This window comes from Globicephala melas, chromosome 14 (assembly GCF_963455315.2).
Source record: "Globicephala melas chromosome 14, mGloMel1.2, whole genome shotgun sequence".
In the NCBI taxonomy this organism is placed as follows: Eukaryota; Metazoa; Chordata; class Mammalia; order Artiodactyla; family Delphinidae; genus Globicephala; species Globicephala melas.
In genome coordinates, this window is record NC_083327.1 from 37,201,573 (window position 1) to 37,218,571 (window position 16,999).

Below are 16,999 nucleotides of genomic sequence, written 5' to 3' on the forward strand. Positions count from 1 at the left end.
ACAGGGCTTCCCTGGTGGCGCAGTGGTTGAGAGTCCGCCTGCCGATGCAGGGGACACGGGTTCGTGCCTGGTCTGGGAAGATCCCACATGCCGCGGAGCGGCTGGGCCCGTGAGCCATGGCCCCTGAGCCTGCGCGTCAGGAGCCTGTGCTCCGCAGCGGGAGAGGCCACAGCAGTGAGAGGCCCGTGTACAGCAAAAAAAAATCAAAAAAACAAAAAAACATTTAGACAGCAAGCAAAATGAATGAACCAAACAACTGGATGAATCTCAACAATTCAGTAAATAGTAACTAGCAAACACAAATGCCAAAATTTTACTTGAAATATTATTCCTCTTTCATAAAATTTAAGACAATGACAATAAAGAGACATAATTTTTAGGAATCCATTAGCTGCAATAAAACTCTATAAAAAGGAAAGCGAGAGAAAGATTAATTCCCAGCAAAGATGTTAATGGCTGGGGCAGTGGCAGGGAGATAAGATGGAATAAGAGAACCATATGGTTACATGTAAATTATTAGAAAGATCATAGCGTTTTTGTTTGCGATGGTGGCTTCACAGGTACTTACTGCAGTGTTTAATAATAAAAGGGAAAAAAGAAATTGAAAAAGTTCAGAAATGGATAAGTATATAAAGCATATTGGATCTCCAGTCCAATACCCCAGGAGTATCCATTGAATCAGTTTCTTATACATCCTTCGAAATTTTTTCACATTAGTATTTGAAAGCATATTCTGATTCCCTAATTTAAAAGTAAGAAATAGCCTGCAAGCTTACTCCCAGGGAAAACAAGTGAGGTCGTGAGTGAAGTTGCTGGTGTTAACAGTGACTGCAAGAAGGGCCTCTTGGGTAACTATGTACAGTACAGTAAAGGCTTTGAAAAAGCAGAGTAAAGTCTTATGCAATGGGCCTGAAAACTGTTAGTAATGGAAACCCACAGCTTCCTCCTAGCTCAACCCAGGCTGCTCTCCCCTCAGAGCCGCTGGACAGACAAGTCTTAAAATGTTTTCTGTCTGCCCTGAATTCCTAATATTAGACTAGAGCAATCAGAGGGGCTGGTGAGGGCAGAGGGCTCTGAACAGAGTCCTCCACGTCTCCACTCTCTAGAAAACCACAGATTTCTCAGGGTCCAGAATCCAACAGAGGAGCGTTGGGAGTTTCTCTTTTTTATAAGAGAACTGGGTATAAAAACTTTGTAGGTCTAGACCCCAAAAGGGAAAAACATTTTAATTCATAATTAATAATTAGTTCATAATCTCTTCCTGGGACAAAGGTCAACTTAGCCCTGTCAGATGGAGACCACAGCTCTCAATCTCCAAGCAAGCTACCTCTTTAGCTCCTCCAAAGAGAAGGTCCCCCAGCCTGTTCCCCAAACCGTCTACTTCCTCAATCTCACCACAGATTTCTCAGGGTCCAGAATCGAACAGAGGAGCGTTGGGAGTTTCTCTTTTTTATAAGAGAACTGGGTATAAAAACTTTGTAGGTCTAGACCCCAAATGGGGAAAACATTTTAATTCATAATTAATAATTAATTCATAATCTCTTCCTGGGACAAAGGTCAACTTAGTCCCGTCAGATGGAGACCACAGCTCTCAATCTCCAAGCAAGCTACCTCTTTAGCTCCTCCAAAGAGAAGGTCCCCCAGCCTGTTCCCCAAACCATCTACTTCCTCAATCTCACCACAGATCTCACACCCCAACTTGACCAGCCCATGCAGAAAGTGGGCAGGAAGTAGAGATGAAAGAGGACATTATATCCCTCACAGTTGCATCGAGGGACTTCGTTGTCATTGCCTGATTCAGGATGGTGGAATTCTGCACCATTGCCACTGTCCCTCTTCACCAATTGGGTTGTCACCATTTCTTCAATGAGCAATTAGATTTCACTAATATTTCACCCCACATTTGGACTGTAACCAGTAGTGTGCTGGTAAATGCTTAACAACTGGCTCCATGGGGGAAAAGAATCAGTAACATTTGTTGATCTCCGTGGTGTAAACACTCCCACCATGGCCGATATCAGGCTACCAATGTGATGTCACTGAAGGCAGAGCTGGGAAATGATACATGCAATCAGCTCTCACGAGCTGGTTTGAGCAGGCTCCCTTATACCACTAACTCTAATACTTCCATTATAGTTTATTATTATTTGGGTAGGTAGCTGTACAAGTGGCCAATATTTTACAGCCATGCCCCAGTTTCTTCAGTTTCTAACATGGGAAAATAAGACCCACTTCTCCAGACTACAGTGAGAATCCAAATGATGGGCACATAAAGTTTTCAATTCACGTCAGTCTTGCTTCCCTCATCTCCTTTCCTTCTCACATTGCACCTTTATTCCTTTCCCTCATTGTGAAGACACAATCCCACCAGGGACCTAAGTTCAAGGAAGGGCCACCTGGAGCCCAGGAGATGGAGAAGGGCTCCAGTTGATGGCCAGCTGGAATGCCAAGAGGACATTTTCTCATAGAAAGATGCTAGCGGACTCTATATAACATTGAGGTCTACGTCATGAACGCCTCTCCCTATAATGGGTTCTGCTTGTGTTTGGCATTCTCCCTAGTGGTGCCCTTGGGGATCTTTGTGGAAATGGACAATGGGTCCTACCTGGTGACAGATCCTACACAACAGTGAGTTCCAAATGGTGGTGTATCCTACAATAGCACTGGCACCATACTGTACCATAGATATGACATAGGTTAATAGGTGTTTGTGGGGTTGCTCCATTTCCTATGGAAGGCATTTCTGTGGGAAAAAGCATTCCCAATTCCAAATTTATTCAACCCATATTGAATTCAAGCTTTAATATTTGGGGAGCTATAGAGCAGAAGCAAGAAGAACTACAATCCTGCAGCCTGTGGAACAAAAACTACATTCACAGAAAGATAGACAAGATGAAAAGGCAGAGGGCTATATACCAGATGAAGGAACAAGATAAAACCCCAGAAAAACAACTAAATGAAGTAGAGATACGCAATCTTCCAGAAAAAGAAATCAGAATAATGATAGTGAAGATGATCCAGGACCTTGGAAAAACAATGGAGGCAAAGATCGAGAAGATGCAAGAAACGTTTAACAGAGACCTAGAGGAATTAAAGAACAAACAAACAGAGAAGAACAATACAATAATTGAAATGAAAACTACACTAGGAGGAATCAATAGCAGAATAACTGAGGCAGAAGAACAGATAAGTGACCTGGAAGACAGAATGGTAGAATTCACTGCTGCAGAACAGAATAAAGAAAAAAGAATAAAAAGAAATGAAGACAGCCTAAGAGACCTCTGGGACAACATTAAACACAACAACATTCGCATTATAGGGGTCCCAGAAGGAGAAGAGAGAGAGAAAGGACCCAAGAAAATATTTGAAGAGACTATACTCAAAAACTTCCCTAACATGAGAAAAGAAATAGCCACCCAAGTCCAGGAAGCTCAGCGAGTCCCAAACAGGATAAACCCAAGGAGAAACACGCCGAGACACATAGTAATCAAAATGGCAAAAATTAAAGACCAAGAAAAATTATTGAAAACAACAAGGGAAAAATGACAAATATCATACAAGGGAACTCTCATAAGGTCAACAGCTGATTTCTCAGCAGAAGCTCTACAAGCCAGAAAGGAGTGGCATGATATATTTAAAGTGATGAAAGGGAAGAACCTAAAACCAAGATTACTCTACCCAGCAAGGATCTCATTCAGATTTGATGGAGAAATTAAAAGCTTTACAGACAAGCAAAAGCTAAGAGAATTAAGCACCACCAAACCAGCTCTACAAAAAATGCTAAAGGAATTTCTCTAAGTGGGAAACACAAGAGAAGAAAAGGACCTACAAAAACAAACCCAAAACAATTAAGAAAATGGTCACAGGAACATACATATCGATAATTACCTTAAACATGAATGAATTAAATGCTCCAACCAAAAGACACAAGCTTGCTGAATGGATACAAAAATAAGACCCATATATACGCTGTCTATAAGAGACCCACTTCAAACCTAGGGACACATACAGACTGAAAGTGACGGGATGGAAAAAGATATTCCATGCAAATGAAAATCAAAAGAAAGCTGGAGTAGCTATACTCATATCAGATAAAATAGACTTTAAAATAAAGAATGTTACAAGAGACAAGGAAGGACACTACATAATGATCAAGGGATCAATCCAAGAAGAAGATATAACAATTATAAATATATATGCACCCAACATAGCAGCACCTCAATACAAAAGGCAACTGCTAACAGCTATAAAAGAGGAAATCGACAGTAACACAATAATAGTGCGGACTTTAACACCTCACTTACACCAATGGACAGATCATCCAAAATGAAAATAAAAAAAGAAACAGAAGCTTTAAATGACACAATAGACCAGATAGATTTAATTGATATTTATAGGACATTCCATCCAAAAACAGCAGATTACACTTTCTTCTCAAGTGTGCATGGAACATTCTCCAGGATAGATCACATCTTGGGTCACAAATCAAGCCTCAGTAAATTTAAGAAAATTGAAATCATATCAAGCATCTTTTCTGACCACAATGCTATGAGATTAGAAATGAATTATAGGGAAAAAAAAGTAAAAAACACAAAAACATGGAGGCTAAACAATACATTACTAAATAACCAAGAGATCACTGAAGAAATCAAAGAGGAAATCAAAAAATACTTAAAGACAAATGAAAATGAAAACACAACATGGGATGCAGCAAAAGCAGTTCTAAGAGGGAAGTTTATAGCTATACAAGCCTACCTCAAGAAACAAGAAAAACTTCAAATAAACAATCTAACCTTACACATAAAGGAACTAGAGAAAGAAGAACAAACAACACCCAAAGTTAGCAGAAGGAAAGAAATCATAAAGATCAGAGCAGAAATAAATGAAATAGAAACAAAGAAAACAATAGCAAAGATCAATACAACTAAAAGCTGGTTCTTTGAGAAGATAAACAAAATTGATAAACCATTAGCCAGACTCATCAACAAAAAGAGGGAGAGGACTCAAATCAATAAAATTAGACATGAAAAAGGAGAAGTTACAACAGACACTGCAGAAATACAAAGCATCCTAAGAGACTACTGCAAGCAACTCTATGCCAATAAAATGGACAACCTGGAAGAAATGGACAAATTCTTAGAAAGGTATAAGCTTCCAAGACTGAACCAGGAAGAAACAGAAAATATGAACAGACCAATCACAAGCAAAGAAATTGAAACTGTGATTAAAAATCTTCCAAAAAACAGAAGTCCAGGACCAGATGGCTTCACGGGTGAATTCTATCAAACATTTAGAGAAGAGCTAACACGCATCCTTCTCAAGCTCTTCCAAAAAATTGCAGAGGAAGGAACACTCCCAAACTCATTCTGTGAGGCCACCATCACCCTGATACCAAAACCAGACAAAGATACTACAAAAAAAGAATATTACAGACCAATATCACTGATGAATATAGACGCAAAAATCCTCAACAAAATACTAGCAAACAGAATCCAACAGCACATTAAAAGGATCATACACCACGATCAAGTGGGATTTATCCCAGGGAGGCAAGGATTCTTCAATATACACAAGTCAGTCAATGTGATACACCATATTAACAAATTGAAGAATAAAAACCATATGATCATCTCAATAGATGCAGAAAAACCTTTTGACAAAATTCAACACCCACTTATAATAAAAACTCTCCAGAAATTGGGCATAGAGGGAACCTACCTCAACATAATAAAGGCCATATATGACAAACCCACAGCAAACATCATTCTCAATGGTGAAAAACTGAAAGCATTTCCTCTAAGATCAGGAACGAGACAAGGATGTCCACTCTCACCACTATTATTCAACACAGTTTTGGAAGTCCTAGCCACGGCAATCAGAGAAGAAAAAGAAATAAAAGGAATACAAATTAGAAAAGAAGAACTGTCACTGTTTGCAGATGACATGATACTATACATAGAGAATCCTAAAAATGCCACCAGAAAACTACTTGAACTAATCAATGAATTTGGTAGTTACAGGACACAAAATTAATGCACAGAAATCTCTTGCATTCCTATACACTAATGAAGAAAAATCTGAAAGAGAAATTATGGAAACACTCCCATTTACCATTGCAACAAAAAGAATAAAATACCTAGGAATAAACCTACCTGTATGCAGACAAAAGACCTGTATGCAGAAAATTATAAGACACTGTTGAAAGAAATTAAAGATGATACCAACAGATGGAGAGATATACCATGTTCTTGGATTGAAAGAATCAATATTGTGAAAATGACTATACTACCCAAAGCAATCTACAGATTCAATGCAATCCCTATTAAATTACCAATGGCATTTTTTATGGAACTAGAACAAATCATCTTAAAGTTTGTATGGAGACACAAAAGACCCCGAATAGCCAAAGCAGTGTTGAAGGAAAAAAATGGAGCTAGAGGAATCAGACTCCCTGACTTCAGACTATACTACAAAGCTACAGTCATCAAGACAATATGGTACTGGCACAAAAACAGAAACATAGATCAATGGAACAAGATAGAAAGCCCAGAAATAAATCCACATACCTATAGTCAACTAAACTATGACAAAGGAGGCAAAGATATACAATGGAGAAAAGACGGTCTCTTCAATAAGTGCTGCTGGGAAAACTGGACAGCTACATGTAAAAGAATGAAATTAGAACACTCCCTAACACCATACACAAAAATAAACTCAAAATGGATTAAAGACCTAAATGTAAGACCGGACACTATAAAACTCTTAGAGGAAAACATAGGAAGAACACTCTTTGACATAAATCACAGCAAGATCTTTTTTGATCCACCTCCTAGAGTAATGGAAATAAAAACAAAAATAAACAAATGGGACCTAATGAAACTTCAAAGCTTTTGCACAGCAAAGGAAACCATAAACAAGACGAAAAGACAACCCTCAGAATGGGAGAAAATATTCACAAATGAATCAATGGACAAAGGATTAATCTCCAAAATATATAAAAAGCTCATGCAGCTCAATATTAAAGAAACAAACAACCCAATCCAAAAATGGGCAGAAGACTAAATAGACATTTCTCCAAAGAAGATATACAGATGGCCAAGAAGCACATGAAAAGATGCTCAACATCACTAATTATTAGAGAAATGCAGATCAAAAGTACAATGAAGTATCACCTCACACCAGTTAGAAGGGGCTTCATCAGAAAATCTACAAACAACAAATGCTGGAGAGGGTGTGGAGAAAAGGGAACCCTCTTGCACTGTTGGTGGGAATGTAAATTGATACAGCCACTATGGAGAACAGTATGGAGGTTCCTTAAAAAACTAAAAATAGAATTACCATATAATCCAGCAATCCCACTACTGGGCATATACCCAGAGAAAACCATAATTCAAAAAGACACATGTACCTCAATGTTCATTGCAGCACTATTTACAATAGCCAGGTCATGGAAGCAACCTAAATGCCCATTGACAGATGAATGGATAAAGAAGATGTGGTACGTATATACAATGGAATATTACTCAGCCATAAAAAGGAACGAAATTGAGTCATTTGTTGAGACCTGGATGGATCTAGAGAGTGTCATACAGAGTGAAGTAAGTCAGAAAGAGAAAAACAAATATCGTATATTAACGCATGTATGTGGAACCTAGAAAAATGGTACAGGTGAACCGGTTTGCAGGGCAGCAGTTGAGACACAGATGTAGAGAACAAACATATGGACACCAAGGGGGGAAAACCGCGGTGGGGTGGGGATGGTGGTGTGCTGAAATGGGTGATTGGTATTGACAGGTATACACTGATGTGTATAAAATTGATGACTAATAAGAACCTGCAGTGTAAAAAAACCAAACAAGCAAACAAACAAAACAACTAATACTAAACTTTCTTTGGGTTATTCGTATGGAAATATGTTAATATAAATGTTTCAGACGTTACATGAAATTTCTAAAAATCTTATATGTTCTGGTATAATGTTATAAGTCATAATTCTAGTTATTACTTTAAAATGTATATCTCAGAAATACCTAAATTTCCTTGTCAATTGCATTATTATGAACTTTCCTCAAATCTTTAACCGTGGTCATTTTTTTTTTTTTTTTTTTTGTGCAGTATGCGGGCCTCTCACTGTTGTGTCCTCTCCCGTTGCGGAGCACAGGCTCCGGACACGCAGGCTCAGGGGCCATGGCTCACGGGCCCAGCCACTCCGCGGCATGTGGGATCTTCCCGGACCGGGGCACGAAGCCGTGCCCCCTGCATTGGCAGGCGGACTCTCAACCACTGCACCACCAGGGAAGCCCCCGTGGTCATTTTTAAGTCTTTTGTCATTTACAGATAGTTCTGGGTGCACTCTGATGCTTTTGCAAATATGTTCCTATGAAAGGGTTTCATCTTCAAGGAATTCATGGAAAAGACTCTGACAAGTACAGGTTTCTGGTAACTGACTATACTGCTGAACTGAATGAATAAGCATTTTCAGAACTCTAATGGAGAACTGATGGCCTCATAAAAGTGCTAACAAAAGATCAAGATGAAAAAAATTAATTACATGGGACTGAGTGAACTGATGAGGATGATTATAACTTTTGTGACTTTCTGTTTGAATTAAAAAAAAATCCCACAAGGACTCAGAAGCAAAAAATATACAAATCAATTTTCACTGCAAAGTAAAGGAGCTGTTACAGTGGAGGATTACTGGACTGAATGTCAATAGTATGAGTGTGTTTCCTGTTTGGTAATTGCAATCATTGTTGCTTTTGTTGTGGTCATCCACTTACAATGCTTGGTGTCAGTCTATTTATCTCTTGTAAAAATAAAATACAGTGTGTGTGTGTGTGTGTGTGTGGAAAAAAAAGTATTTGGGGGGCTATATAAAAATACAGGCACTGTGCTAACAAATAGATATTATATGAGGTTTAAAAAATCTTCCTCCTCTAACAATGAAGTTATACCTCTTTTTCTTTACAGTCAAGTTTCTAGAAAGAGCTGAATTGCCTTCCCCTTGCTCAACTGCCCACACAGTCACGTTTCTTTCCACCCAATTTCCTGACACAGCTCTGGTAGAAATCACCCAAGGCTTCTGAAGTGGTTTTGAAAATATATCCACAAATTCTTTGATACTTCTCCCCTAAAGGGGTGGAGTGTAATTCCCTTCTTCTTGAGTGTGGGCTGTACTTAGTGACTTGCTTCAAGTGAACAGAAAATGGCACAAATGGTGGGTTATCACTTCCAAGATAAGGTTGTAAAGAGACTACAGTTCTGTCCTGGATCACTTGCCATGGAGCCATGGAGAAAGCTACAGATGTCCCTCAGAGATAATATGAGTTTGGTTTCAGACCACCACAATAAAGCAAACACCAAATAAAGTCACATGAAGTTTTTGGTTTCCCAGTGCATATAAAAGTTATGTTTACACTATACTGTAGTCTATTAAGTGTGAAGTAGCATTATGTCTTTAAAAAGTACATACCTTAATTAAAAAATACTTCATTGTGGGCTTCCCTGGTGGCGCAATGGTTGAGAATCTGCCTGTCAATGCAGGGGACACGGGTTCGAGCCCCGGTCTGGGAAGGTCCCACATGCCGCGGAGCAACTAGGCCCGTGAGCCACAACTACTGAGCCTGCGCGTCTGGAGCTTGTGCTCCGCAACAAGAGAGGCCGCGACTGAGAGGCCCACGCACCGCAATGAAGAGTGGCCCCCGCTCGCCGCAACTAGAGAAAGCCCTCGCACGGAAACGAGCCCCAACACAGCCATAAATTAATTAATTAATTAATTAAATTTTTAAAAATACTTCATTGCTAAATAAAAATTGCTAACCATCATCAGAGCCTTCAGTGAGTCATAATCTTTTTGCTGGGGGAGGATGTTGATGGCTGCTGACTGATCAGGGTGGTGCTTACTGAAGGCTGGGGTAGCTGTGGCACTCTATTAAAATAAGACAATAATGAAATTTGCCTCATCAATTGACTCTTCCTTTCATGAAGGATTTCTCTGTAGCATGCAGTGCTGTTTGGCAACATTTTACCCACAGTAGAACTTCTTTCAAAATTGGAGTCAATCCTCTCAAACCCTGCCACAACTTTGTAAACTAAGTTTATGTGATATTCTAAATCTTTTGTTGTCTTCTCAACAATCTTCACAGCATATTCACCAGGAATAGCTTCCATCTCAAGAAACCACTCTTTGCTCATGTGTAAGAAGCAATTCCTCATCTGTGAAAGTTTTATCCTAAGACTGCAGCAATTCAATCACATCTTCAGGCTCCACTTCTGATTCTAGTTCTCTTGCTATTTCCACCACAGCTGCAGTTACTCCCTCCACTGAGGTCTTGAACCCCTCAAAGTTATTCATGAGGATTGGAAATCAACTTCTTCCAAACTCCTGTCAATGTTGATATTTTGACCTCTCCCCATGACTCATGAATGTTCTTAATGGCATCTAGAACAGTGAATCCTTTCCAGAAGGTTTTCAATTTACTTTGCCCAGATCCATCAGAGGAATCATTATCTATGGCAGCTACAGACTTACAAAATGTATTTCTTAAATCATGAGACTTGAAAGTCAAAATTATTCCTTGATCCACAGGCTGCAGAGCAGATATTTTGTTAGCAGGCATGAAAACAACATTAATCTCATTGTACAGTACATCTCCATCAGAGCTCTCAGGTGACCAGGTGTATTGTCAATGAGCAGTAACATTTTGCAAGGAATCTTTTTTTTCTGAGAAGTAGGTCACAACAGTGGCTTAAAATATTCAGCAAAACATGTTGTAAATAAATGTGCTGTCATCCAGTCTTTGTTGTTACGTTTATAGAGTACAGGCAGAGTAGATTTAGCATAATTCTTAAGGGCCATAGGATTCTCAGAATAATAAATGAGCATTGCCTTCAACTTAAAATTACCAGCTGCATTAGCCCCTAGCAAAAGGGTCAGCCTGTCCTTGGAAGCTTTGAAGCCAGGAATTGACTTCTCCTCTATAGCTATGAAAATCCTAGATGGCATCTTCTTCCAATATAAGGCCATTTTGTCTACATTGAAAACCTAGTGTTTTGTGTAGCCAACTTTATTAATTATCTTAGCTAGATCTTCTGGATAATTTGCTGCAGCTTCTACATCAGCACTTGCTGGTTCATCTTGCACTTTTATGTTATGGAGATGGCTTCTTTCCTTAAACCTCATGAACCAATGTCTGCTAGCTTCAAACTTTTATTCAGCTTCCTCACTTCTCCCAATCTTCATAGAATTGAAGAGAGTTAGGACCATGTTTTGGATTAGGCTTTGGCTTAAGGGAATGTTGTGGCTGCTTTGATCTTCCATCCAGACCACTAAAACTTTCTCCATATCAGCAATAAGGCTGTTTTGCTTTCTTTATCATTTGTGTGTTCACTGAAGTAGCACTTCTAATTTCCTTCAAGAACTTTTCCTTTGCATTCACAACTTAGCTAACTGGTTCGAGGCTAAAGTCACATCTCGGCTTTTGATATGCCTTCCTCACTAAGCTTAATCATTTCTAGTGCTTGATTTAAAATGAGAGACGTGCGAGTCTTCCTTTTACTTGAACACCTTAGAGGCCATTGTAGCCTAATTTCAATATTGTGTCTCAGGGAAAAGGGAGGCCCCAGGAGAGGGAGAGAGATGGGGGAATGGCCAGTGTGTGGAACAGCCAGAACACACATGTTTATAGATTAAGTTCACTGTCTTATATACAGGCACAGTTTGTGTCACTTCAAAACAATTACAACAGTAACAGCAAAGGTCACTGATCACAGGTCACCATAACAAATATAATAGTAATGAAAAAGTTTGAAATATTGCGAGAATTACCAAAATGTGACACAGAGATACAAAGTGAGCCAGTGCTGCTGGGAAAACGGTGCTGATAGACTTGCTTGAAGAGGGTTGCCACATACCTTCAATTTGTAAAAAAACGCAATATCTGCAAAGCACAGTAAAATGAGGTGTGCCTGTATGTGTTGAGCAGTCCCTTAGAGAGGCCCACAGGGGAAGACCTGAAGCCTCCAGCCAAGAGCCATGTGAGTAGCCATATTGGAAGTTGATCCTCAGGCCCAGTCAAACCTTCAGAGGCTGTAGCCCTGATTGACAACTTGACCACAAACCCATGAGGCACCCTGAGCCAGAACGACCCAGCTAAGCCAATTCTGGATTCCTGACCCTCAGAAACTGCATAACATATTAAATGTCTGTTGTTTTAAGTTGCTAAATTTTGGAGTGATTCATTATACGGCAATGGTTAACTCAGCAATGACATGCAGTAAGTGTATCTAAATAAGATAAACAGTAGTAGATAACTAAGCTTTCTAGGGTACAAATCCTATGACTGTTTTTTTCCTTTACTTGACTCAAGTTCTGTTATATGTGACACTTCTTTTTCTTTTTCACATTCCCTTCTAGAATCGTGAAACACTCTGCTCCCTTATCTTCTGTATAGTCCCACCTCTCATATGAACGTTTCTTGGCCTCCTCCTCCTTGGGGTTCCCAGAGTTCTGTCCTGACCTTATTATTTTCTCACTTTACATGTACTGCCTCATCCACTCTCATGATTTTGATTAACACTTGTATTCTTTTGAAGGCAGATGACAACTCAAACTCACAGAAGCAGATGAAGAACATACTGCCTCATATATAAATGGATGAAGGGTCGGGGCCTGGGGTGGTCAGGGGAGCTCACAGAATTCCTACAAGATCTGCAAGAATTTGGCCCCAGGGGCTAGAACCCAAGACTCAATACTACCAGGACATTTTATCTCTGACCACTTCTTATCACCACTTGCTTTGGTTTCTCTTTGAGTGCTTGCCACATTCTTTTCCTGCTACAGACAGACTGTCTACAGTCTGAAGAAGACAGCGCCATAACTGTCAGTCCCACTGAGACCACACAAAGTGGCAGAGAAGTAGTTCAGCAAAAGAAGGGATGACAGCCAGATAGAAATGTCCTATGCCCACCACCCTGGGGGATGGATGGTTGACTCCATCACTGGCCTAGTGCTGTTTCCTGAACTCCAGACCTGTGCATCAATTGGTTCCCAGACATCTCCAGTTGGATAGACATTGGGTACTACATTAGTTTGCTAGGGCTGCCATAACAAAGTACCAAAAACTGGTTGGCTGAGAACAATGGAATTTATTGTCTCACAGTTATGGAGGTCAGAAATCCAAAATCAAGCCGCTGATAGGGCCCTGCTCCCTCTGGAGGTGCTGGGGAATAACCTGTCCCAGGTTTCTCTCCTAGTTTCTGGTAGTTCCTTGGCTTACAGATGCATCACCCCAATCTCTGCCTTCATCTTCACGTGGTGTTCTCCCTGTGTGCATGTCTGTCTCCGTGTCCAAACTTCCCCTTTTTATCAGGGTAGAGTCATATTGGATTAGGAACCATTCTCATGACCTCATCTTAACTTGATTACACCTGCAAAGATCTCATATCCAAATAAGGCCACACACTGCTGGACTAGGGGTTAGGACTTCAATATATGAATTTCAGAGGGACACAACTGAATCCATAACAGGCACGGTAAGAACTCTAATTGAGAATGTATTGTCTTTGCCAGTTCTTATCTCCCTGTTCCCTAAATTCGTTCCTTTCCCCATATATGTTGTCCTGGTTATAGATAACATTACATATCCTGTCATCCAAACCAAAAAACTGGGAGTCGTTTTTCTTCTGTATTCAATCTTCATTAAGTCCTGCCATGGCTACACCTTAAATGTCTCTTAAATAGGTCCCTCCCTCTCCAATCCCAGGGTGACACTACTTTAGCTCAGGTTCTTAATACTTAATACTTCATGTCTTGACATTACAAACACCTCCTAAATGGTCTCTTTACCTCCATTTTTGGCTCGGTGTTCAGCCCACTCCACTCCCTCCCCTACCACCAATCCATCCAATACCCAGAAGCCTGTGTGATCTGTCAAAAAATAAAACCGTTTTTTTTAACCACTTCAGAACTTTTCCAAAAAGTCCCAATAAATAAACACAAAGCACAAAGTTCTTAGTAAAGCCCCACCCCTGGCCCTGATACTGTGATCCCTTCATGGTCTCACCTCTGACCATTCTTCTCTTTAACCTTCAACCCGACTGAAACGGCTGCAGTTCCCCTAAGATCAGGCCTCTGTTCCTCCCCACCATTTACCTGTCAAAATCTTCCTCACTCTTTAAGGCTCAGCTCAAGAACTCTCTCTGGGAAGCCTTCTGTCTTAGTCTGTTTAGGATGCTGTAACAAAAAAGCCATAGACTGGGTGGCTTAAACAACAAATATTTATGTCTCACATTTCTGGAAATTGCGAAGTACAAGATCAAGGAGCCAGCAAATCCATGTCTGGTAAGAGCCCACTTCCTGGCTTGTAGTGTGAAAGGAAAATCAAAATGGAGTCGGTATTGCTAAGAGAGCTCTCTAAAATGGAACTAGAAGGCCATTGAGGAAGTGTGCATGTCTCAGCCTGGATTCTGGATGGATTCTGACCTTTTGATACCTACTGTGCTAACAAAGGTATCCAGCACAGCTGACAGAAACTCAAGACACTTATCCAAACTTTACCCTAAAACAACTTGTCACGGCCACCCCTTAAGGACAAATATTTCCTTTCTTGCATCAGAGCACAACTTCATGGCTTTTGCCTTTATAAGCCCTTAGCTCTGTCTCTTCCCCAGAACACTCTTTCACTTTTACCCAAATCTGTGTCTCCTGAATTGCAATTCTTAAGACTTCAAATTTAAAATTTTAGGACACCCAGCTAGTGTCTGACAATTGCTTGTTGGTGTGGGAAAACTCCCCCTTCTTCATTAGAATCGAAGTCAGAATTCTTTTAGGTGTTGATCCCACTGGGCAACGGTGGGTGAAGTGCTAGATGCCGGCCAAGTGGGTGGCAACTGTGGGTGGACCCGCTGGCAGAGGCCCTGTCACAGGCAGTTGGCAGGTGATGATGACTTGGCTCCCATCAGGCTCCTGGACCAGGACAGTGTCCTGGCTGAGGCCCTTTGCTAGGTCCTTTCACCCAACTCTTCCCAGCAGGAGGCCCCCTCCTGTCATGGGCGACTACAAAACAAACCAGCTAAGTGCCAGTCATAGAGGAGTTGGAATATTCAATTCCAACTAATAGTTGGAACTTCCTAGCATAAGCTAGGAAGGACAGGGACTGTGCCTTCAGCTTTGTAGACCCAGCACCAAGCACAGGAAGGGACACATAGAGGGTGATAATACCAGCAACTTCCATTTATCGAGCACTAGTCATGTGCCAGACACTGCTAGAAGCTTAAGGAGTACTCAGTCTTTTAATCTTCACAACAGTTTTATGAAGTTAGGTCTATCATTATCTCCATTGCATAGATGGGGGTACTGAGGCACAGAGAGGTAAAGGAATTTGCCCAAGGTTGCACACCTAGTAAGAAGTAGACCAAGGATTTGAACCTGGGCTATCTGGCTCCAGAGCCCACAGTCTTAGCTTTTATGCTCTATGGCCCATCAAGTAATATGATTAGTCTTTGTAAATAAAATTAAGATGTTAATATCCCATTTTATTTCAGTACACACAAAATCACTTTTGGGGCCCCAGGAAGGTCACCTCAAGGCTGTAGTTTTCCATCCTCTAAAGCAGCTGAAACGTGAAACCACTGTCTGGGCAGCACAGGCCACAAGGACTAAGAGGCCATAGAGAGAGATTGGCCTAGAAGGTGGAGTAGAAAGACCCTGAGCTCAGCTCCTCTCACAAGCACACCAAAATTACAACTATTTACAGAACAACTGTCAATGAAAAAGCCTGGAACCTGCCAGAAAATATCTTCTACGACTAAAGACATAAAGAAGGAACCACGATAAGATGGGTAGGAGATGGAAAGTTGCAGTATAGTCAAGATCACGTCCCCAGGGTGGGCACTCCATGAAAGAGAGGATAATCACAATTGCAGAGATTCTCCCCAGGGAGCAAGGGGTCCGAGTTCCACACTGGGCTCCCCAGCTCGGGGGTCCCGCACCAGGAAGACAAGCCCTCAGACGTATGTACGGCTTTGAAGGCCAGTGAGGCTTTTACGTTCAGGAGAGCCAGAGGCCTGTGGGAAATAGAGACTCCACTCTTAACGGGCTCACACAAAACCTCACACGGTCTGGGACCCAGGGCAGAGGCAGTCATTTGAAAGGAGCCTGGGTCAGACCGACATTCTGATCTTAGAGAGTCTCCCAGAGAGGCAGGAAGCAACTGGAGCTCACCCTGGAGACGCAGACACTGGCAGAAGCCATTCTGGGGAGCTCCTTCTACCACGTGGACACTGGTGCTGGCAGAAGCCATCTTGGAATCCTCCCTTTAGCTTATTAGTACCAGAATCATCCTCACCCTTGACCAACACCTGTAAGCCCTGGACGTCTTAGGCCAAGCAACTAACTGGGTAGGGCTGTATCCCTCCCCACCGGCAGACAGCCTGCCTCAAGACCCTCTGAGCCCACAGCCACTCCTGCCCAACAGAGGGCCCAAACCCGGCCATGCACACCAGTGTGCAGGCTTTAGATCCAGGGCGCCCAGGGCCCTGCAGCCAGAGACTCTGGGTCTCAGCTCCACCCACCAGTGAGCCTGCTCTAGCCTCGTGACCAGCCTCACGCACCAGCAGGTGGACCCCGCTGGCAGGATGACTGCAGCCACAGTCCCCCACCAGCGGGCCAGCACCAGCCCTAGGACTGGCTGGGCCCTAGCACCACCCACCAGCCGGCCAGCACAAGCTTCAAGACACCCAGGACCCCACTGCCACCTGTGTCGGGCACAGGCCCCATCCATCGGCAATCCAACAGCAGCTCTGGGACCCCGGGGCCCTGCAGCCAGACGCCAGGATACAGCTCTGCCCACCAGTGGGCCACCACTAGCCCCAGGACCTGACTTCACTCACCAGTGGGCGGACACCAGCCCCAAGGTCTCCTGGAGCCCATCTCCACCCACCAGTGAGCCAGCACTAGACCTGCCCCCCCACCAGTGATTCCATAGCCAGCTGCCTCATG